Source organism: Rhipicephalus sanguineus, chromosome 1, assembly GCF_013339695.2.
Source record: "Rhipicephalus sanguineus isolate Rsan-2018 chromosome 1, BIME_Rsan_1.4, whole genome shotgun sequence".
Lineage (NCBI taxonomy): Eukaryota > Metazoa > Arthropoda > Arachnida > Ixodida > Ixodidae > Rhipicephalus > Rhipicephalus sanguineus.
In genome coordinates this window covers 20,367,990-20,393,715 of record NC_051176.1, presented here as the reverse complement: position 1 = coordinate 20,393,715, position 25,726 = coordinate 20,367,990, and the positions used below count along the sequence as shown (strand labels likewise).

At 45.1% G+C, this 25,726-nt stretch overlaps 1 protein-coding gene across 1 annotated transcript in view; it reads left to right on the top strand.

Moving 5' to 3' along the window:
* The window catches only part of LOC119389803 (endoplasmic reticulum transmembrane helix translocase), a 554,079-nt gene that overhangs the window by 294,984 nt on the left and 233,369 nt on the right, over positions 1 to 25,726 (top strand). The window lies entirely within an intron of this gene.

The following is a 25,726-nucleotide window of genomic DNA, read 5'->3' as shown; positions in this document are numbered from 1 at the left end:
GCTTGTCCCGGCATTACTCTCTCGATGCACGAGCCAAGCCAAATCATCGAAAACGTCACTGCGCGTATGCGAGGCTGCGCCGAGTAGCAGCGCGCGTCATTTCTGACTATGTCGCTCCAAAATCTTAGCGACCTGAAAACTGCGTGCACGGTTACATGAGCACGCTGAAAAGTTGCTCAAGACGTGCTGACGAGCATGGGATCATTACGGCACGCGAAGGCAGCGCCACTTTAATGCATACTACTAACGCAGGCCTATATGTACATTTTTATGGAGTAATACTTTTTAATATAAAGAAATGAACAATATTTCAATACTAACAAACAAATCGTCGACCGTGCACAGCAATCAACGGTCACGTGGCCGGGTTCATCGGATCATTCATGTTTTTGCCACCTGAGGCGCCACAGGTCATTTTTCTCGACTTTCAATTAAGAAATAAATATATAAATCCATCTCTCACAAAAAAAAAACAGGGTTAGGTTGAGTCAATGCGACAATCTTTCCATCAGTGGAGTGATCTCATTTCATGTTCTGGGCAGTTGTCGGTCTCTTTAATGACATTAAGGTTAAAATCTGATTGATGCTGGCGTCGAATGGAGCACTCAGAGTAAGACAAACAATCTCCTTCAATTGCCTAGCAAATGCAGAATACTAGAAGCTGCTACGGTTCTGTGGATTAGATGGCAATAGTTTAGCTTTGAAATAGAAAGTGAGGAATTTAATATTAGATTTTTAGAGGAAGGCTGGAGCTCATAGACTGGCACTGTAAATTCTGAGGCATGTTTTTGTCGAAAGTTGTACCAGGGCATTTCACAGTACAAGTCGGGCTTCAACATTGGATAATTTGTGGGATAACATGAAAGTGAAAAGTGTAATCACAGAAGCAGTTGCATGTGGACTGCATGTCTAGAAATATAAGAATTATAACAGCACAAAAGCACCGAATCACTGCTTATGTGTTTGTTTTTCATGCAGTAGAGTTGTTTTTGTTTTTTAAATATTTATATTTAACAAATTATTTAAACTCCAAGCATTTACTTTTTCCAGTACCTTGCTTGTTCTAGTTTGAATTTCTAATATATCTTAAATAACGGTTGCTGGTAGGTGATGCAAAAAAAAAAAAGGCCATGAAGAGAAAGGACAACTGAAGGTGTACTGTTGTGCTGCAGAGGGAAGCTCGCAGCGAGAAACAACCTCTCCACATACAAACCCTCCATGAGTAAGAATCTTTACCTTCCTGAAAGATATGGTCGCCATCCTTCGTGACACATGGTTGTGCCAGCACTTGGCTGTTGCCCTCATTGAAAAACTTCACTGTCGTTGCCACATCCAGCAGCTGCTGTCAGTTTCAGACAAAATGGCACCACGGGTTGCAACTCCCTCCTGTGTGCTACGAGCACTAATAGAAACTACAGTGTAGAAAGTTTCATGCTACACTTAAGCTGTAAAAAATGATTTCATGTAGGTGGGCACACTTTCTGCACTGACGAAGAAAAAAAGGAGTCTTCTTTACACTAATTGCTCAAGTAGCCAGTTTAAATAAAAAAAAGGAAAGTTGATTCCTCTTTCATAGGAATCGGCACAAGATGGAAGTGAAGCGTGTCTTTGCAGAAGCACTTGCTAGCGGACTGCACGTGAAGCAGCACATATAAGAATTATAACAGCACAAATTTGCAGTATGTCTATTGGTATTTGGCTGGTGTGCACTATTTGACTTGGATGCACCCACACAAACACCTAGTGACGCAGCTCTATCCTGACAACTAACGTTGATGACCAGTTTGCTTCAGCAAAAGGTGCATGATCTGCAGGTCGGTGGCTGTCTTTTGTGCTTGCATGGTGAGTTACTTCAGCGAAGGTAGAAGCAATTCTTTACGACTCTGCAGTGTGTTTGGCAACAACTTGAGCTTCGATGCACTCAGCTTTACAAATGCAAGAGGCTAAGTTTGTATGCGTCATGAATGCGTGAAGCATTCCCGTTGACATGTCTCTTGCTGGACCGAAGCGTTCAATTGCACAACATTCACCCATCAGTGCCGTTGCCTTTCTGTGTCACTTAGGGCAGCAGTTTTCTTATGTGGTGCCATCATAAGCAAAGCTGTTGGTGGCATGTAAACCCTTTGTGGTCCGTTGTCGGGCCCTGCCCGTTAACTCAACAGGGCTGCAGCATCACAGGCTGATACGATGTGAAAGACAAAAGACAAAGCTTTTGTGAAAACTTATCACCTAAGCAGAAGGCCAAAGCCACATGGTACCAGGAACCTCTGCTGCACAGAGACTACCGAAGTGTTGGTGCTCGTTAGTGTCATGATGCAGCACTCCTAGATGGAGGCACCACCCCTACTATGAGGGGAGTGAGAGGGATGAGGTGTGAAGGCCACTTTTGCATTGGCGGTGGCACTTATCTTCGCGAACCTACAAGTTCTCCAGTTTAGCGCCTTGGCAAAAATTTTCTCATTTTTCTTTGCAGCCTGTTCATGTGCATAGTTTACTGACTTCATTTCTGTTTCATGGATCCTGGCATAAGAAAGTTTAAAAATACAGAGGCAACAATGCGGTAATTAATTATTGAATGATGATCTAAAGTAGGCTTGATGAACTAGCTAACCAGCTAATATGTGTGAATTCTCTGTGACAGAAGGTCACCCTAAATCATAAAGGTGTTTTACTTTCTTTTTGTAAAATTTGAACGGCAGCGTTTTAAGTTGTGCCATTAAGAGGCCACAATAGTGAATTGAACCGAAATGGCAACTTGAATTCATTCTAAAAGACAGGGCATCCAACACGGACACAAGAAAGAAGTCAAGACACCACAAATGCCGACTAACAACTGCAAAGGCGTACAACGGCAGAAAAGAAAAAAGGCACGAAAACGTATCTGCACATGCCCAGGCAATAGGCGAACGCATGGGGGTCTACGTGAAAGATAACTGTTAAGGCATTCGATTTCTTCTTAACGCAAGTTATTCTATGGTTGACTCACGCATGCACTACCACTATTATCGACATGCCATGCCTCAATCATTAGACGCGTTTTTTCATTCCTGTGCTTGTTTAGAACTGTGCATTCATTGAATTTTGACGTGCGCTTAAACTCTCGGCAACGTAAAGGAAGATTAGAAGGTGAGTCTTTGGTTAGCGATCTCTTATGTTCCAAGTACTACTTTGTACTTTCATGCACTGTCTTTGCTTCGCTTTTGTAAATGAAATCATGTATTCTGTATTTTTTTCTTTTCTAGCATTGCATAATAATGACCATGCTGTTATTGATGCTTTTGCCCCCCCCCACCTTATGTAATACCCTGAAAAGGGCCTTTAAGGGTCAATAAATGATGGTGTATAGTCTCTGGTTAACACAGTGGCCCGTCTGTCGTACGTAGAAGCGGCTGCATCTGAAAGGAAACATGTTACACCACACCTGTACGGCAATCGGTGAATTTGTTGGTGTGTTTTACTAAACAAATGCCAGTCCGCTTCTTGTCTATTTCTCACTTATTCTTTCTCTGCATGGCGCCACAAATCTTTATCAGCATCCGTAAAAAACAACACCGTATCTGCTTCCCACTTTCTTTAGCCTGTGAGATGAATGCAAGGAATACCTACAACGCGTTTTTTTTCCTATTGCTTCTGCAACCATGCTCGGACTTAACGGAACCGACTGCTTTAAACGTTCAGCGACAGTGGCCACTGCAATGTGATAAAAATTTACATCTAAAAAGATGCGTAACCTGTGCGTTAAAGCTAGCACTCATTTTGTGCTACCTTAGAATGCTTCGACAAAAAGTTTAACAGCGGTTTTGAAGATGTAGGAGAATACTGCCAGCAAAAGCGGTTCTTCTGAAATGTTAAGGAAATGTCTAGAGATTGCATTCCATTATTGTGAGGCAATTCTTTAGTAAAGTTCAACCCTCCTCGATTTAATTCAAACTTTTCACTCAGTGAGGTTACCACGAATTCAAATTCCTCACCATTACAAAAAATCAAGTAATCGTTCACATAACGAAAAACCTTATTAATACAATTACCGAGGCACCTTCTAAACGTTTGTCAATCTTGCTAAGGTATGAAGGCCCGTGCTAAGGTATAAAGGCCTTGAGGCCCATGTGCTTAGATTTCGGTGCACGTTAAAGAATCCCAGGTGGTCGAAATTTCTGGAGCCCCCCACTACGGCGTCCCTCATGATCAGTGGTGCGATCTTGTACGCGTTACAAAATAAACACGGAGGCGTGGCATGACAACCAGCCGCACGTGACCGCACGCGATTGGTCAATGCAGAGCCGTGACGTCTGTCGCGGTTCAAATGGGCCATTCGCGTGCGGCATGTGCGGTCACGTGCGGCTGGATGTAATGCCACGCCTCCGTGGTTATTTTGTAACGCGTACAAGATCGCACTACAGATCACAGTTTTGGTACGTTAAACCCCAACACTTATTATTTCAGACGCTGAGCAAATTGGACATTGAAACTATTCATTGCTCATGACTTCTAAGCCCTTTGAAATGGAGCATAAAAATGATACCCGCTTTGATGTTAGAACTGATTGCTCAGTAGGTCCTAAGGGTGCAAGGACGCACTCTGGAGTGACGCACTCTGGAGCACGAGGCCCTCCAAACAAGCCCAAAACACTATCATCTCATATATGGCTCTCTTCTGAGCTGAACGGCCTCGCTTCGCATTTTTCGTCACAAAATACGCGATTACTTAATAAAAATTTCTGAGGTTTTACGTGCCACAACCATGATATTATGAGGCACGCTGGGCTCCGGAACTTTCGACCACTTGGGGTTCTTCAGCGTGCACTGACAACGCACAGTACATGGGCCTCTAGCATTTTACCTCCATAGAAATGCAACCCCTACAGCTGGGACCGAGACACATCTTTCAAGGAATTACTCAAGTTTCATAAATGTGCAGCAAATAATCAAATCCGAAACTACAGGACTACCACAGCAGCAGTAAAGTTCCGACGGTGTCGTACACATGCTAGCTAATCAGACGCCTTAAACCCTTAACTGAAACGGGCAAACACACTAGAGCACATCACCTACCATCCCAGATTGCCCAACTCCTAAAGAGACATCAAGACAAGCATAAACTATGGTGGGCGACCAATATATTGAGTAAATCGAGCAGAGAACAGGGCCTATAGACAAGAAAGCCTCAACCAGGGGGCGCTGCAGCACCTTTCTGAAAAGCGCCTCCTTTTTTAGATCGGAAATCTCAGTATGCGGTCGCGCACGGCGCTCTATCGGCGGTTTGTTTACATTGCGGCTGCATGCATTTTATCTCGCTGCACTGCGCGGCCTGTGTGGCAGTGCTCGTGCTTTCTTTCTTTTTCTGCTTGCGCTACGTGTGCACTCTCTAAGTAGCTCGTGTGCGCGTTCTCTCCTCGCACTGTGCTGAGCGCGCATGCTCTCCTGCTCGCAGCGCTCTTGTGAGTGTGCTTGCGCGCTAACGTCGCGCTGCCGTGGCTCTTGCATTATATTTCATTGCTGGACTCGCGGAGTCGGGGGTGATAATGGGCAGAACCTTTGTCAAGAGAGCAGCGAACAAAGCCACCCTTCTGGTGACGGGAATGTCCAGAAAGTCCAGAAAATAAAAGCTTGAAAAGAAATTAATGTACCATACTGTTTGAATAGTAAAAAGAAATGGCACCAAGAGCGCGTAGAACATTAATGATGAGACCTTTTTCACTTCGAGCTGAAAATAAATGCAAAAAAAATCTAAAAGAAGATACCCTTCTTAGAAACGTGTGTACATATGAGAGAGATGCGCTTATAAATGAAACAACCAGAATAGACTAAGTAATTCATGCCAACACGAGTTAGCATGAATCTATGCGAAACCACCCGAAAATGGGCGAGTCACCCCGAAAATGGGCTTTAAGCTGGGCTTGTTGGAAACTCGATTTTTTGGGTGAACTGCACAAGGGCAGACGATGAAACACAACGACGAGAACAAGGACAACAATGAAACGCAGACCACAGGACAGGCGCTGACCACAAGAAAAATGCTTCATTCCTTTGTTGTCCTTGTTCTCGTCGCGCTGTTTCAGCCTCTACTATAATTATGAACCAACTACAGTAGACTCAATAAACGAAAATCTCTTAAATGAAATTGCTGCTTAAATGGAACAACTGCCTCTAACATGATTGGTTTTGTGCTTGAATTCTGCACCCCTTTTCATCTCTCAATAAACGAAACTCCTGTTAAATGAAACATATTTTCCTGGTCCCTTCAGCTTTCGTTTAGCAGGAGTCTACTGTAGTTACTAATGTTGTTCCTAGTACAAAAGGCGGGGCAAGAAAGATGCATTCGCGTTTGCTATCTTAAGTGATCTGTTTTTGCTCATAAGTTCTCTGCAAGTTTGAGGTGGGCTGCTTTCCTGTTCCTGTGGTTTGCCGAAATAGATTGGTGCTAAAAAAAGGTGTTATTTCTGAAAATCATTGGAAATGAAGATATATATATATATATATATATATATATATATATATATATATATATATATATATGGGTGATTCCACGTAAGATCGAACAAACGATGGCTGGTCGGCCTCTTAAATTTATTTCAAAATTTTATATAGTATTGCCTGATGAGTGGAAAGAAGAGATCCGCAATTTGTTTTGCCGCCAAACATTTTTTCGAAGCACAGGAAATCAATAATGACGAAGAGGTGGAGTGGAGCGCTCATCCGCTCTGCTGTTTTGGCCAACTTTCGTTATGAATTGCACAAAATATATTAAAGTTAGGTAGCTGAAATTTCTTTAACTAAATATCTGCATGTTTTTGCTTCTGCTCATGTATTTTTAGTTTTTATGTGTAGTGTAGATGTTTTTATAAAAAACCTCAAAATTGGCCCAGGAAACGTTGTTTTCTTTACTTTGAAGGTCTTTATCTCAAAAAAGCCTTGTAGCAGAGCGACAAAAATTCCGCATTATGTTCTTCGCATGCTTATCTACCAAACTTCCGAATCTTATATTTATATAACTTTTCAGTAAAGAGATACGATCGGGCTAAGTTCAAGAAAACACCGAACAATGGAAACTTCTGACGACAATTAAAAAAAAACCCTATTTTTTATATTTCTTCAACTTTGTCCACTTATTCTGCTCCACATCAGCTTTCACAATCATTAAAAACATATTGCATAATTTTGTTGCACTAATAGTTACGGCCCCTCCAATGAGACCCTTAGGCAAGGATTGGCAATTCCGACTTCTTGCCCAGCAAGTGTATAAAATGCAGGCAGGATTGAATTTCTTTTTATTAAAAGGCCAGCAGGTACCGAAAAAGGTGTCGCCGGCACTGAAGACGTTAATTTTGAATTTATTTGGTCGCTGCAGCAGCCACGAGTGCGGGGCTACCGAACAGGCGCGCGCGCACCCGAGATGCTCGTTGTAAGAGACGGCGCAGTGAGAGCTCATTTTCGCGTCCTCGGACCGATTGAGTTCGAAACAGCAACACCTCTCGGGTGACTTGAACACACGTGCGCTGGAGTTTCGCTATTCTATCCGCCCTCTGTTCGCATCGCAGGTAGGCGCTGATAACACGGCGGAGATGGAAGCAAGATGAAAACTCTATAAGGGAGCTATGAGCGCTCGCTTCACGCACGCTGCTGCCAGAGAAACTGCGCTGCGCCTGTTGCGATCAGTGGAAAGCATGAACGTGGCGCTCCACTGGCAAAGCAAACTATGGAATGTCAAAGGAAAGAAAAGCAAAACTATCGGTAACCGGTTGCGCTTACCTATCTTAGATGTCGGCAGCAGACGGCCTGAACTGACAGCGCGTTCAGTGCGCTGTTCACACTTCATTCGGCGCGGATAGTTCTTGTGCTTTGCTCTTACTCTACTCCTCCTGTGCGTCTCATAGCGAGAAAATATAGCTTGGAATGAGTGTATTGTGGAGACTGACAGTGACAGTGACCCTGTCATCAGTGACAGCGACCCTGGCAGTGATTTCTACGATTTAGGCTGCATGCAGGACGCAGAACTCGCATACTCGGGGGAACTGTCTTGACTCGTCGGGATAATGTCCTTGCAGTGCGGCTGGCTTGCAGATGCTCTGTGACGAAAACTTCAAAGTTAAATTAAAATACTTTATACGTGTTCTCAGACTCCAGTGTGTGGACAGCGTTGACACTGCATACCAACGAAGCAAAAAATGTCCCTTTTGTGATGTCTCAAAATAGTGTCAGTATTCCTTTAATTATTGCAAAGAAGCCAAAATTTTCCAGAGTTACCGACCTAGACATAAATGCTTTGAAGGAACGTTTAACGCCCGAAAGATCAGTGACTGTCATTGAGACAGACTACTTGTGCTACGCGTGCTTTTGCTACCACTGCAATGAAATATCTTCACGGAACGCACAGCTTAACGATGACAATCTTATGTCCCCTGAAAAAGAAATCGGCGTCATTAACCAGATCACTGCGACTACCGGTGCACATGCGTTCAAGTGACCCGAGAGGTGTTGCTGTTTCGAACTCAATCGGTCTGAGGACGCGAAAACAAGCTCTCACTGCGCCGTCTCTTACAACGAGCATCTCGGAGGGGCGCGCGCCTGTTCGGTAGCCTCGCACTCGTGGCTGCTGCAGTGACCAAATAATTTCAAAATTAACGTCTTCAGTGCCGGCGACGCCTTTTTCGGTACCTGCTGGCCTTTTAATAAAAAGAAATTCAATCCTGCCTGCATTTTATACACTTACTGGGCAAGAAGTCGGAATTGCCAATCCTTGCCTAAAGGTCTCATTGGAGGGGCCGTAACTATTAGTGCAACAAAATTATGCAATACGTTTTCAATGATTGTTAAAGCTGATGTGGAGGAGAATAAATGGACGAAGTTGAAGAAATATAAAAAATAGGTTTTTTTTTTTAATTGTCATTAGAAGTTTTCATTGTTCGGTGTTTTCTTGAACTTAGCCCGATCGTATCTCTTTACTGAAAAGTTATATAAATATAAGATTTGGCAGTTTGGTAGATAAGCATGCGAAGAACGTAATGCGGAATTTTTGTTGCTCTGCTACAAGGCATTTTTGAGATAAAGACCTTCAAAGTAAAGAAAATAACGTTTCCTGGGCCAATTTTGAGGTTTTTTATAAAAACATCTACACTACACATAAAAACTAAAAATACGCGAGCAGAAGCAAAAACATGCATATATTTAGTTAAAGAAATTTCAGCTACCTAACCTTAATATATTTTGTGCAATTCATAACGAAAGTTGGCCAAAACAGCAGAGCAGATGAGCGCTCCACTCCACCTCTTCGTCATTATTGATTTCCTGTGCTTCGAAAAAATTTTTGGCGGCAAAACAAATTGTGGATCTCTTCTTTCCACTCATCAGGCAATAATGTGGCAATAATAAGTGGTGGAGGCTGCTCAGCGATCTTCCTTCCTCTCCCAACCTGCTCTACTTCCTGGAGCTCCGCTCAGGACAAGCCAACCGGCGCTCCTGCATCTACCTCCACGGCCCTGACTACCGCGGCCTATCCACCCTGGATTATCAGTGGGCACCAGCGGGATCCCCCCATGTTCGCCGGACTTCGAGGTGAAGATGTGGAGGATTGGTTGGACCACTACGACCGAGTGAGTTCAACTAACAACTGGGATGATCTGGCCAAGCTTCACTGTGTTTCTTTCTACCTCACGGACGTAGCGAAAATGTGGTATTTCAATCATGAAATTGATTTCACGGACTGGACCCATTTCAAGCAACAGCTTCGCAAAATTTTCGGTACCCCGGCAGTTCGTTCTGCCCTCGCAAAGAAGACCTTGGACGCTCGCAAGCAACAACTTGGCGAATCTTGCACCTCATACATTAGGGGTGTGCTTGCTTTTTGTCGCCGTTTCAACACCTCCATGACCGAATCAGAGAAGGTTCGCCATCTACTGAAAGGCATTGGCACAATCGCCTTCAATGCGTTGGCCATACAGAACCTGACAAAGGTCGCCGATGTTGTTGCCACGTGCCAGCGCCTAGAGGAACTAGAGTCCCAGCGGTTGCCGCCGGACAGCCCTGAAAACACCACCACCGCCGATCCCTCGTTGGATGCTATGATCCACATGATTCTACGAGAAGAGCTGCAATCACTTGGCCTCTCAGCAACCCCGAGTCCACCTCACGCCTCCAGCACTCTTTTGCGCAACGTGATCAAGGAGGAGTTGGCGTCCATGGCCGCTCCAGCGTATGTGGACTCTCTGACCCCTCGACTCCAGCCAACGTACGCACAAATCGTCATTGGTTCACCAGGCCTTGTGTAATCGATGTCTGCACACTCGACGCCTGTCCACCTGGCTTCGATGACACCGAGTGCGCCTAGCCAGCCCTTTCACCCACCATGGCGATCGCATCGTCCGGTCTGCTATTACTGCGGGTATCGTGGCCACATTGCACGCTTTTGTTGTAAGCGTCAGCAGGACAAGTGCCGTGGATTCGACACCTATGAATGGGATGATGGTGCCGCCGGGGCCACTTTTCAATGCTGTCCTCACGTTTCGCCACCACGTCGCTCACCATCGCCAACTGCAACATCCGAGACGGCACCACCTTACCGCCCCACTAGACGCCGCTCACCATCGCCCCTTCGCCGCTCTATGTCACCACTGCGACCTGTCTCGCAGCTCACCATCGCCCAGAAAGTTAACCTATGCAGCTTTTGGAGGAAAAGCTGCATTGAACGATAAGACAGAAATTCCTCCAGTGCGTCCACATAATATTTTATCTGTTTTAGTAGAAGGTGTATACGTGGACGGTTTGACTGGTGCTTGTTTGTCGGTTATTAATCGTTCCTTGTGTTCCTGTCTCCGGAAAGTCACCACCCTTTATGATGGACCTACATTGGTCGCTGCTCAAGGGTACGCCATTAGACCTTCCGCCATGTGCACCGCTCATGTTTTCATTGATGGACTTCTCCATTACGTACAGTTCGCCGGGTTGAGTTCGTGTGCCCACCAGCTTATATTGGGGTGGGATTTCCTTTCTATGGCAAACGCTTCCATCTGCTGTCGAGAATGCGCTGTTCACATGACGGAAACTGACTGTGCCCTTCCTGCAGATGACAAGCCACTTCGCTTGCTCGCTGGGGAGGAAACCGAGCTACCACCTGGTCATCAACAAATAGTTACCATCGCGTCTGACGTGATCGACTATGGGGACGTGCTTGTCCTGCCATCTGCACGCTTTCTCGCAAGAGGGGTAGCCTTTGTTTCAGGGCTAGTGCGGTTCCACGATGGCTGCAGACTTCTCTACGCTACAAACCAGACGTCCGAGAAAATTCTCATTCCTAGAGGCACCACAATGGCTTGCGTCACAGAATCCCAGTCTCTCTGTTGTTCCGCCTGTGCCGGCGTCCTCTGACCTTCCTTCTGTTGGACGTTCCCCATGCATTTCTGCTTTCGCTGTGACTATCAGCCCCGACCTGACCTCATCACAGTCAGATGAGTTGCTCGCCTTGCTACAAAAGCATGCGACATCGTTTGATGCCCATTCCTCATCTTTGGGACAAACGTCCATTATCACGCATTGGATCGAAATGGATGGCACTTCTATCGTACGCCGCCGACCAGATCACGTCTCTTCATCCGAGCGGAAGGTCATTGAAGAAAATGTCGCCGATATGCTGCAACGGAACATCGTACGTCCCTCCGCGAGTCCTTGGTCATCTCCCGTTGTTTTAGTACGGAAAAAAAACGGCCCTGTGCGATTTTGCGTAGACTACCGGGCAATTAATAAGATCACCCGCAAGGATGTCTACCCCATGCCGTGCATAGACGATGCCTTGGATTCGCTACAGGGTGCCAAGTACTTGTCAAGTCTAGACCTGCGTTCGGGCTATTGGCAGATACCCATGCACGAGGACGACAAAGAAAAGACAGCGTTTTCAACACCAGATGGCCTCTACGAATTCAACGTCATGCCATTCGGCCTTTGCAATGCTCCAGCAACATTCGAGCGCATGATTGACACCGTTTTGCGAGGCCTCAAATGGAAAACTTGCTTGTGCTATTTGGACGGTATTGTTATTTTCTCGTCAACATTCCATCAGCACTTGCAACGTCTGGACGAAATTCTCACGTGTCTTGCCAACGCCGGCCTTCAGCTGAACACCAAGAAGTGCCGTTTTGCGAGCAAGACAATTAAAGTCTTAGGTCACATCGTAAGCAAGGATGGCATTCGTCCTGATCCAGACAAGGTTTCCGCTGTCCAGCACTTCCCGCGTCCTGAAAAAGCCAAAGATTTGCGCATTTTCCTCGGCCTCGCTTCCTATTTTCGCCGATTCATTCGAGACTTCGCCTCAATCGCTTCGCCTTTGCACAAGTTGCTCGGCTCCGGCGTTCCCTTTGTGTGGTCTCCTGAATGTGAATCGGCGTTTGTCCATCTGAAGTGTGCCCTCACGTCCGAACCAGTCCTTTGCGATTTCGATGAAACCGCACCTACACTCCTGCATACGGACGCTAGTGGTCATGGCATTGGTGGTATTCTGCTATAGCGAGACCAGTCTTCACGCGAGAGGGTCGTCTCATACGCCAGCCGTGTACTGACACCTGCAGAAAAGAATTATACCATCACCGAGCAGGAATGCCTAGCCGTCGTTTGGTCTGTACAGAAGTTTCGACCTTACCTTCACGGCCGCCATTTTACTGTGGTTACAGACCATCACGCCTTGTGCTGGCTCTCGACACTCAAGAACTTATCTGGCCGCCTTGGTCGCTGGATTCTTCGTTTGCAAGAATATGACTTTAGTATTACGTACAAGTCGGGAAAGAAACACCAAGACGCCGACGCGCTTTCGCGCTGCCCGCTTCCTTCTGAACCGTATCACGACACCACCACGACCGCACGCGACGAGTTCTCGACCGTCCCTTCTTCACACGTTTCATCCTTAGCTACTATCGGCCCAACTTCCTTGAACGAGTGTGGTTCATTGCTATCTCACCAACGCGCTGATCCTTACTGTCGCCGCCTCATGGACCGCCTTGACGGGACTTCGCGGCCCCCTAACGCACGTCTTCGTCGACAGCTGACGCAATTCAAGCTCGACAACTGCGTCCTGTACCGCCATATCTACCATCCTGATGGTCAACGCTGGGTGCCCGTTCTACCTCGCTCTCTTCGAGCTGACGTCCTCAAGGCATACCACGACGACATGACCGCTGGACACTTGGGATTTCAGAAAACGTACGATCGCATCAGATGTCGCTACTACTGGCCGGGCTTGTCCACTAGTGTAGCGAAGTACGTTGCTTCGTGCGTCCTTTGTCAGCGTCGAAAGCTTCCCACATCAGCTCAAAGCGGGCAACTACAGCCACTCCCGTGTCCGCTGGAGCCATTTGAGGTAGTTGGCATCGATCTGTACGGTCCACTTCCTATGACTGTCGCCGGTAATCGATGGATCGTTACAGCTGTCGACCGTCTGACACGCTACGCCGAAACAGCTTCCGCATCAGCTCCCGAAGTTGCTGATTTTATACCCCGATCCCTAATCCTTCGTCACGGTGCTCCTCGTGTCATCCTGAGCGACCGTGGAAAGGTATTTCTTTCACAACTCGTTGACGAAGTGCTCAAGGCATCCGGCACCACCCACAAAACAAGCTCCAGTTACCATCCTCAAACGAACGGGCTGACTGAGCGCTTTCATCGCACGCTGTCAGACATGATAGCCATATATATATCCAACCGGACCACAGAAACTGGGACGCAATTTTGCCATTCGTGACTTTCGCATACAATACCTACGTACAGCGCACAGCCGGCTACTCGCCATTTTGCCTCGTCCATGGTCGTTTCCCCTCTTCTTTCCTCGACGTTTCCTTCTTCTCTGCACCTGTTAAACCACCTCCATCCTCCAGTGAAGAATACGTGTCTCGGCTGCTTCATTGCTGCCAGCCGGCCCGCGTCAACACTGAAGCAAGGCAACAGGACCGCAAGCTTGACTATGATGCATCTCATTGCACCGTGTCCTTCAGCCCTGGCGATGAAGTGCTGCTTCTTACACCCATTCGCACTCCTGGCTTGTGTGACAAATTTCAATTATGCTTTACTGGCCCCTACACGGTCTTGGAGCAAACGTCTCCCGTCAACTATCGTGTGGCACCCATCATTCTCCCGGCAGACTGCCACTGCCGGGCCGCAGAGATAGTCCACATATCATGCATGAAGCCTTTCACAAGGCGTTCTTCTTTGCTTTAAACTGCGGTCAGGATGACCGCTCTCGCGTGGGGGAGAAGTTAGTGTGGGCGTTCATTAGACACATCTATCTTCTTCATACATGTTCATCGTCATGGGTGTTCGTCGTCTTCATCGGTTGTGTGAACTCGGCTTGATTGTGATCTGTGCCTCGGTTGTGGTCACTTCACCGTGCCTTCGGGGCCTAATAAAGGTCGCGTTAACCATTGCGTCACAATATATGCTCGTGCTCTTCGCCTCTTCTCGGAGAGCACGAGCACGAGGGGCGTGCTCTCCGAGAAGAGGCGAAGAGGGCGACCCACTGGAAGGCGCTCGAGAGAACGGCCCATTACAGCGTTCCAGTGCTTCTCTACAATATATATGTATACTAAATCACTGCGAACTATCATTGACGCTGTCCAATCTGGCAGCACCGACACCGCATTCCATCTGTTCGCGCTGCATGACGGCATCCTCTATCACCGCAATGTCAGCATTGAAGGCTCTGAGCTCTTGCTTGTCCTTCCTCATCTACGGCCCATCATACTTCAGCAACTTCATGATGCACGGACGGCGGGACATCTCGGAGTTTCGCGACCCGGTTCTTCTGGTTTGGCCTCTACCGCTCTGTGCGTCGTTATGTTGCTACTTGCCACCTTATGCCAGTGCCGCAAAAGACCTCCTCTGCCACCTGCTGGATGTCTTCACCAAATTGAATTTCCCACTGAACCATTCTATAGGGTCGGCCTTGACCTGCTTGGCCCTTTGCCGACGGCGACTCTGGGAAATAAGTGGATCGCTGTCACTACAGATTATGTGACACGATACGCAATAATGAAGGCTATGCCAACTAGTTGCACCACTGAAGTTGCGGATTTTCTTCATGATGTTATCTTCCTCCACGGTGCACCATGACAGCTGCTTACAGACAACATAACAACATAAAAAAAAAATGTTGACCAAATGTCGCGCCGCTTCCGACTTCACCCGACTATTCATGTAGCACTTTGGTTTTAATCCAACTGCAAGTATTTGCATGCATAATTTTTTCTTATTGACACCCAAAAGGCTTCTTTAATTCCTAAGACTTCAAGCTTATTGGACGACTGCGAGTGTCAGTATTGTCCACTGCATTCAAGTGAAACAACACATGAAACTCAAAGCGCCTAAATAAATTAGAATATACCAGCAGTCATCAGGCAGCCTTACATGGCCGTGAACTAGCTCAAAATCATTCACGGCACCCAAATATGCCACCGCGATTGCATGTTCTAAACAGCCATATTGTGCGTAAGAGTGGTCCGGACCACTCTTAGGATTTTCTCGTAGGCACGCTATTTTTGCTCAAATTCTTGCCTCGTGAATCCACTTATGGGCCTTTTTCGGTGACGTCAGCAAACATAGCAACTGCATCACCATTGCTGACATGTTCCTGGACAGTGGCAGCGGGCTTTATCGCAGCGGCTGATGTGATATCGATGGCCTCTTACAACATTTTTTTTGCTTTGTGAATCGAGTTTCGCGAAAAAATTTCTCTTACACGAAAATGTGATCATAAGGGAGTTTTGTGAATATGGCCCCTGTTTTGTTTCTCGACCATAGCAGCAGTTCGTGTTTGACAACTTGTCCAAGTTAAACATGAAGCCTCCCATTACCGCAAATTTCATGGAGCAGAAATTAGGTTTCGGGCATTAAGGATCATTTTTTAAGCCCTGTATTTTGTTAACCACCCATGAACCAGGATCCTAATTGTTCTCTCCATAAAGCAGGCACTTCACCACGCAGCGAAGGCCAAGGTTGTTCTGAAAGCATGCCATCGAAATTGTTCTGGATAGTAAACAGAATGCATGGAAAGTTTACACTGCTTGTGCTTCCAGTATTGTAACTAAAGCATCAGGGAAAGTAATACGAAGTGAATTCCAAAAAAATGTTAGGTGGCCTGTGGTCATGTGACTAAAGAAACTTGGGGCTGTCCACAGAAAAACGAAGAGCAGTCACTCAACTTCGTATGTTGGGGGATTCTAATTAAACATGCATGTATTTGGCATAAATCTATTTTGTTAAGCATTTGGTACAACTGCTCCAGCTTAGAGAAAAATATTTACATTTGAAAATGTGTGCTTGGTAATTATTCCAAAAGGTTGTTATGCTGCTCCAGAGCACAAGCTTCACCGAAGTGGCTTTGGTCGATCACACCATTGGTTATGTGAAAAAATCTTGTTAGTATTGTCTGGTAGGTGAAGGCACAGTGCATTGTGAAAAAGTGGGTTTATATGCTTGTTGTCTTCAAGAAGTAAACATTTGAAGATGTCCTGTGTTCTTGCGTGGTCGTGCCCATAAATTGATACCGAAGGTGCGCCATCTGGTAGAGCAATTCTTTGGGCCAGTTGGTTGGACATGTCAAACAACAACTAAGTTAAAGGAGAGCAACTAATGCGTCGCCCCCCATTCGGTTAGTCCTTTGTCCGTGTTGTGTCCACGGGGTTAGCCTATGATATGCACCATCTAGCCCACCAGGAAGTACTTCACCTTTCAGCTTAGCATGAGCAGGAAGCGAGGATTCCTCTTGAGCCGCAAGCTCGCTGTAACTCTATGCACAAAACACACAAGTTCCTTAGTCCAGTGCCACAGTTTTGCATATTTCCGCTAGACCAGACTGCGTTGCATGCTATCTTGGCTGGCCAAAAGTGTACTGACCTGTAGTTCGGACGCACTGAAGAGTCTGCATCTTTGAAAATCACTCTGCACACTTTTGCCAATCCATAAGAGCTCTGCACAAACCATAAAAGTCAAGGGATGACAGGGGAAAAGGAACATCTGGCTCACTGTGTGAACTTGGTGCCTTGATTGCTGGATTACCAAGGTAACCTGCGTTGGGTGGGTCTAAGCATGCAGTGCAAAATTTGGTGCAGTTATGTTTTATGCTCTCATTCATGGTGAAGAACAACAACACTTGAGTACTGGTTGGTCTCTCTAACATGTAGGCATAAAGTGCAGAGCTTCATTGTGTTAGGAGCGATGTTTGTAAGAGGTTCTTTGATCTGGCACGAATTGGCATTAGCTGTGGGAGCATAATTTGTGGGCACAATCTTACAACATTCCGTGAAGAAAAGTGGTCAGCAAGCAAGACTTTGATTTGGGCGAGCTGGTACATGCTTAGCTGGGGAAACTCAGCGCGAAAGAGGACGAGGACAAAGGAACACAGTACGCTGGACGAGCGCTGAACTGCCTTTATTACATCAACCGCTTGTTTTTACAGCACACAACACCGCGCACACCGTTCAAATCACTACTGTCACATCAAAAGCATCAAGTAGGCAATCTACATTGTCTGTGAAAGTCCAGTGTACGGTGTTCCTTTGTCCTCTTTTGTGCTGTTTCCCCAGCTGGCCAGCAAAACTGTGACCGATCACCAAACTGTTATTAAGTGCAAGGACGCATCGTGGCACTGCTTAATGAAATTCTGTCTCGTGTCTGCTTCATGCTTGGCTTTAAATCATACTGCTGCAGTTCACTGTGTTATTTTTACAAATGAGCAATTTTTCTTTATTGTCATTATAACATTTTAGACACTGTAGTATCAGGACATGTGGTACATAATTCACTTCGCACACTGGTGCTTAGCTGTTACCGAATTATGGTGGCAGATTTTAACCCTTTCCCTACCATAGACAAGCTGAGCTCGCCCACACTGTTTGTACCACTCCCACCAAAGACAAGCTGGGCTCGTTCATGCTGAAACAAGTGCTTGCACTGTGTAGTAGTCAAGCTACCCTGATAAATTTTGCTGATTTCTCTTCGGCTTCAACAGAAGGCATCATAAAAAAAAATCGGCAGATCCCACGCGTTGTGGGAATGGGTTTCATGCGAAGCAGTCAGCAAGTAGTTGTCTGTGCTGCATTTTTTCGCTTTGAGCCAAGCATTACGAGGTGGATCAACGTGTTTTAGTAAGCGTAGTAGTTGTGTGCATATCGTGGGCTTACCAGGCACATGTTCAAAGGGTAACTTATGGTCTGATGTAACGTCAGCACTCACGTTAGAACACATACGTCAGTATTATTGAAACAAAGGGCACTTTGCGGTGCGATGATGTGAATCTCATACGTAACTTTCGTTAACGTATTCCTCCAGGGTTGAGCAACGATTCAATATAGCTTGCTGAATCGTAGGAATACAAATGTAATATTTATTAGAGTGCTATAAAAGCGGAGCCAACACTGGAACCACAGACGTTAACCTTACATGATGCCTGTATCGTAGCAGTACATATGTAGTGTTTATTACTTTGTTATAGAATTATATAGCCAGCACGACAACCACAATTGACATTGCACCGACATTATGCCTGCGTAGGGTGCTTTTCCAAAGCAGTTTATACACCTGGCGTGGCTCTGTGGTATAATACCTGATTGCCATGCAGAATGATTGGGTTCGATTCCTGCTGGTATCCTAATTTTTATACTTTCCATTCATCGGGTCAACGCTGCTGATGTCGGTTTTTCTTAACGTGCTTGCATTTAATTTACCAATGTCTGCTCTTGCCGTTACTGGGTAGATATAAGCTGTCAAACACCTGTGGCGCATACCCACACCGCGGCCCGTGTTAAACGGCTATGTGCCACATGTGTCTGGACGGACAGACGCACGAGCTGCCTTTAGTTCCGCAAAGAACTTTTACCGTACAACTTGGCGCACACTAAACTTGTTAAGAGGGGCCTCAGTGTGCCTTGAATCTGCATTGACGCAGTCCTGTGCTCACAAAATGCAGGAAAGTTTTAGCTACCAAGTAGAGAGGCTAAATGCAGCCTTATACCCTTGCTCTGTTATGGTAACAGTAGTGGAAACCCTCCTTCAAAGCCGTCAATGGATAAAAGAGACCGCAGGTCGGGCCGTATATGCACATAGTTGCCCGCAACCTGAAGAAGGTGGCCAACAGGTACAAGGTATCTACTATTTTTTCGGCCCCACAGAAGTTGGCTGGCCTGTGCCCACGCATCGCAGCACTGCAAAAGCGGGCCTTTTGTAGGAAAAGCATGCAAGGCCGTATGTACCTGTGCGGTGTGCGTGGTCTACGAAATTCAGCTCACATATGGCAAAGTTTATATCGGCCAGACTGGACACTGCGTTAATGACAGGGCAAGGGAGCACGAGCTTTTGATCAAAATTAAGATGAATGCCCATTTACCTATGCTCTGTAAATATGCCTATGCACTGCACTGTAAATTTACCTATGCACTGCAAATATTCACAAACTCGGAAGGAGCAACAACATTGGGGCACATGAACCATTGGAGGCCTACTTTATCAATGCAAAACGAGATGTTTGTATCAGTGGTGCACGTGCTACCCTGCGTAGAGCAGAAGCACAATTTTTTGAAAGCGTGATTTCAATAGATCATTCAATAAATCAGTCACTCAATCAATCTGATTTTTATTTACAAATCAAAGAAAAGATTACAAGATATCTGGACCGTTAGCCTACATTGAATAGTGATCGGTCCATATCGGAGTACATAAAAGCAGATTAGCAGAGCATATATAACAATAAACACATATATACACACTTATTTATACGTATACGTATTCACATACGCACATACATATATACATAAGTGCATGTACATGATCGCATTTTCATAACATATGTAACAAGTAAATGGGCACAATGCACTGATTAGTGCAGGAGAAAGCCTATTTACATGTCTTGATGCTGCAAGCAAAATAATTTCACACTGTGCTTAAAGTCTCGTGCCACTTTAACTTCTAAGGGTAGCAGGTTCCAAACTTTTGTCCCATGGAATTCTAATAAGCGTTTTCCATGTAAGTTATAGCTTGTAGGTAAATGAAAATTGCCATTCGATGCGTGTCTAGTGTTTCACGATGGTATAGTAAATAGAGTGGAGGAGAGGGCAAAGCTATAATTTTCTGAACAAAAAGGGCAACCTTATAAGTGGCCAAACTGGTAAGATTTGTTGTTCCTGAAATATAGTTTTATATGAATTTCCATGGTTTCCACCTATTATGCTTAGGGCTCTCTTTTGTAGTCGTAGTAATGGCTCTAGGTATGTCGTATACGTTACACCCCACAATTCTATACAGTAGCTTATATGTGAGTGACAGAAGAAAAAGTACAATATTCGAAGCACGCAGGGGGGAAAGCATTCGCGTGCTTTGATTAAGGTATAACAACCATAAGCCACCTTTCTACAAACGCTATGGATTTGTTCTTCCCAGTGAAGGTGCTGGTCAAAAAACACTCCTAAATATTTAAAAGAAACTGCTTGTTCGATAGGACTGCTGTTCAGGTAAAGTTGCATAGACACCGTATCAATATTCTTTCACCTTGATCGAAAAACAACATACTTCGTTTTCCCTGAATGTAGTGTCAATTTATTCTGTAAAAACCAGTTGCCTACGTGTGTCAATTCAGAGATTATGTTGGCTTGCAGTGTTGAAAGACTATCTCCTGTGAATAATATGGCGGTGTCGTCTGCGTACATTAATGCTTTAGAGTACACTAGTGTTTTGGGGGACTCATTTATGTACACTGAAGAAAGTACCGGGCCTAATACGGATCCCTGGGGCACTCCACACACTATTGTGCTGTATGCAGATTCATTATTGTTAATCACCACTTTTTGTTTGCGCGAGGACAAGTAGCTCGAGAAGAACTGGAGTGAACTCTCACTGAAGCCATAACACTCAGGCTTTTGTAGCAGTACGTCTTGGGGAACTGTATCGAATGCCTTTTTAATATCTAGGAAGACTGCTATTGCGATTTCACCGTTGTGAAGCACGGTGTCTTTATTGTGCGATAGGGTTAGAATGGCTGACGCAGTAGACCTAGCCGGAATGAATCCGTGCTGTTGTGGGCATTATCAACCAGAAAGCGTTTTAATTGAAGGACAGTTAGCTTCTCGAAAAGTGTATTAAGACAGCTTAGAACGGAGATTGGCCTGTAGTTTTCAGGGTTGTTTGAGTCCCCTGATTTGTATACAGGAACTACTTTGGCGGTTTTTAAGCTAGATAGATATATACGCCAGGCAAGTGCATGGTTGAAAATACAACATATCGGAATGCAAAGAAGGTTAATGTTATCTTTAATAACTTTAACTGGTATTCCATCATCACCAGTGGCTTTATTGACCGGCATATTAGCCACGACAGATTTGATTTCATCTCGTGTGACAACTGCAAGGTTGAAATCGTTATCAATTAACTTGGGGAGAGAAGGAGCAGATATCGACGAGGGAAACTGTGAAGCAAGGTTAATGCCAATGCTAGTGAAATATGCATTGAAATCTTTAGCAACCTTTGAGGAGATGTTATCTGGAAGAATGCGTTTTGTCTGGCCTATGCCTGTAACATCTCTGACTGCTTGCCACATCTTCTTTGCATTGCTCCCATTCCGTGTAATACTGTTCGTATAATACTCCCTCTTTAGTTTCCGTTTCATGGTAACTGATTTATTCCTATAGAACTTGAAGCTTTCGCGGTAATATGCGTTGCTCCTATTGATTTTCCACTTATTATAATACGAATCCTTTAATTTCAATATTTCTAAGAGATCGTTAGTCATCCATGGACAAATGGCGTGATTGTAGTTACGACGCGTACGTTCACGTGTCGACCACCTAATCAAATTGCTTATCGACTCCAGAAAGTTTGCACACTCCTTTTCTATGTCATTATCATGTACGCTCTCAAAGCTAACATCCTGGAGCAATCGGTTCAGTTGAACATAATCCACATACGTCGAACGCTGCAATCGTGACGCACCCACCTTCGATAGGTATTTACATGGAATAAACAGAAATGTTGGGTTATGATCGGTAACGCTTATGTCATAAACCCCAGCACTCACGTCCCATTCGGCGTGACATAACATGTGACCGATAATGGATTCAGATTGGTCAGTGACACGAGTCGCAGTTGAAACGACATTTTTAAGGTTAAGTGACTCGAGTAAAAATAAATAATCAGGTCTATCTTTCAACAAATTAATATTGAAGTCTCCGCATGCAACAACTGGAACTTGAGAGGACATCATAGATGTCATCAGATATTCCATAGCGCAGATAAATTCATTGACCGCTGAAGAAGGTGGGCGGTACACGACGCCCACTGTGATTCCACGCTTAATCTGAACAAATATTGTTTCGGCTGAGGGAGTTGATACAGAGTGTTTAGAAAGAATGTCAAAATCAATTTCGTTTTAATAAACAGTGCAACATTGCCGCCACGGGATGAACTCGGGCGAGGCACAGATGCAGTAGTGTAACCAGGTAAAGTAGCGGTCTCGCCTTCTTTCAACCATGTTTCCGTTATAGCAGTTATATCTTATGTGAGTTTGCGTTGGGTCAAATATACTAGTAGGTTATCCAGGTTCTTTCTAATGCTACGAAGATTGCAATGCAAAATTGAGAACTTATCTTGCTCTAGCCATGCCTTTTCAACTTGGGGGATAGCCATTGTAAATTATTAGGTAGTGCGTGGTTGAGGTCACTCAACAATATTTTAGATAACTTGAGCGAGGTCATTAGCGCACGTGATATGAAGTACGCGCGAGTTCTCCGTCTTCCTCATCAAAATTTTCCCCTGTGACACCCAAGTGTACTTCCACTTTTCTTCACGTTTAGCCCTCAGGGCGTACCCCAGAAGTACCTTGTTGGCAGGGCTGAGGTGCTCATTGATGTACACTGGGCTGTTTTCGCCTTCAAAACCTAAGACTGAAGTGTTAAGTCTCAATTTTCTTGCCGCCTTCAAGACGTTGTCCCTTACAGTCCTTGTAGCAAATTTCACTACTATATTCTGTGTCTGCTCACGTCTTGAAGGTACGCGGTGAATGACATCAATGTCCAATTCTTTTACGTCTACTTTTACACAGCTACATATTGTTTTCATTGTTTAAACTAGGTCTTCCGATGTGGTCATCGGGATTCCCTTGATTTCAAGGTTATTACTTCGACTGTACTGTTCTAACGTAGTCAGTTCCTTTTTCGCCTCGTTTAACTCCTTTCAGAGGCGGTCATTTTCCTTTTTTACCTCACTGTTCTCTGCCCTCACAGTGGTAAGTTCCTTCTTCACTGCTAGTAGATTGGTGTTGAATTCCTCAAACCTTTTATTTATAAAGTCCATTCCCTCCTTGACAGGTTGAATTTCCTGCTCAATTACTTTCTTCAGGTCCTTCTTTAGATCATCATGGTTGCCGCTAATTCTAGCAGTTAAATCAGCAAGAGCCCTTGCCAGTTCCTTTACAGTCATAGGTTGTTTTTCGGACAAAATGATCACACTTCTTCACAGAGCAGTGTAGGAGCCTAATTCGTAAACCTGTCTGTAATGTATATAAAAAAGAGCCTTTCTTCAAATAAATCCAGTTGCAAGACGCTCTTTCCTGTCCTCTTGTTTTTCTTCACCTTGGGTTGCGTCCTTACCTTTTTCCTCATCATGCAACATGTTTTATCATGCAAGGTTGCTTGCATGCTTCTTTGTGGTAGACACTGCATATTTTTTCAAACATGATGTAATAATCTGTGTGTTATGGTATTGCAAGGTTTTCATGAGCAGTAGCAAAGAGCACACATATTTTGTCTTTAAAAAACACTTTCCAGTCTAAACTCATTTCAAAGTGCGCAACAGTGGCCATAACCAAAAAAACTAGGGGTGTGCGAATATTCGAAATTTCGAATATTTTTCGAGTAGTGTTTGCTATTCGATTCGATTCGCACTGGAATTTTACTATTCGAACTATTCGAACTTCCCAAAAACAAATACAGTCAACGTCCGATTGAAAGTGACCCCTTCAGATTTTCAATGTGCTTCACCTCATTACACTCTCGTATTGCGGCAAAGCTGCCTTTCAAGCTCCGTTGCGGTCGAACTTAGCCAAGACACAGTCAACGTCCGATTGGAAGTGGTCCCTAGATTTTCAATATGCTTCACCTCATCACAACCCCGTATTGCGGCAAAGCTACCTTTCAAGCTCCGTTACGGTCGAACTTGGCCAAAAGACAACGTCCGATTGGAAGTGGTCCCTAATTTTCAATATGCTTCACCTCATCACACCTCCGTATTGCAGCAAAGCTGCCTTTCAAGCTCCGTTACGGTCGAATTTGGGAGACAGTCAACGTCCGATTGGAAGTGGTCCCTCGATTTTCAATACGCTTCACCTCATCACACCCCCGTATTGCGGCAAAGCTGCCTTTCAAGCTCCGCTACGGTCGCAAATGTATTAACTCAAGAAAACGCTGGTTCCAACACGGAGATGAAAGATGTGGCAGAGTTGGGGGCTCAATTAATGCTGTTTTGGGCCTGAAATTTGGGCAGGAAGTCCGAAAAATTGGACGCCGAAGCTTTTTAGCATTCAAAATTTCAGATGTTCTTATATATCAACGTCTACGAGGCAGATTTGGAACTCCAGACTTGAAGGGAGCACACCCTTGTCCGCCACATCAGTTGGGCTTCTACAGAAGTTGAAAGAGGAGGAGAGGCTGAGGAAATGGCATCTTTGCCTATCACGTGTAAAGTGTTGTCGGCAACACTTTGGTTGCACCAAATCGTGTACATAAATACAAGTCGTCCTCTGCATTGCCTCATTCTTTATAAGACAACTATGAAACGCCACCCCGTGCCAGCGCTTCATCAACCCAGCAAAAAGAAACACTTTCATGTTGCTATCTGATGAGAACATACTTAGGGATTCTCTACAACTTTTCTCTGTAATTTCACTTCGAAGTATTCGAAAAATGTTTGAGAAATATTCGAAAATTATTCGATTCGATTCGCACTCAATCTTTATTATTCGAATTCGCTTCGCACTCAAAATTTTGCTATTCGCACAGCTCTAAAAAAAACTCATCGGCGCAATTTTAACGGCTCAGCTGGCTTGGTGCAATTTCGATAAGTAAAAAATCGCTCCCTTGCTGCAAACAGAACGATAAATTTCCAACATGTTGGTTGCTCGCCGCTGACCGTTGTGGCAAGAGAGATCGGCAGTTTTTTTCGCTGCAAGCGAATTCGCAGCTTGAAAATCGCTGTGTATTGTGTCGTGTAAAACGGCCTTAATACTCTACAGCCAGGTATGGAATACAACTTTTTAAAGCACCAGTGTGTCTTAGCATGTCATAACAGCCTTCCTGATCTTCAGTCCCAGCGCGATGGTCTTCTTCCTTGCGCCTGGCTTGCCGATGTTGCCGTTGAACCAGCAAAATGGCGCTGGGGCCCAAGAGAAACAAGCAAAAAGTTGTCTTTCATGAATGATGAATGAGCAGCATGCTGTAAACAACTTGAGACTAATTTAGTGTGCTCTGCTGTATGGATGACACACACAATGCACACTGCAATGAACCTCACTGCGATGGCTTGGCTTAGCCGGCTAGCAGCCCGCTTCAGCACTGATGCATTCTCTGAGGCCACGCCAAGTAGCATCAGCGTGCAGTAGCGTTTGCTGGCACCATCACCCACATGTTGTTTGCACTTACCTTGCTGGGCATTCTAATGGGCAGTTAGGTGTGACCTGTGAGATTGCCAGAGGGGCATGCCTTGACCATGCATACCTG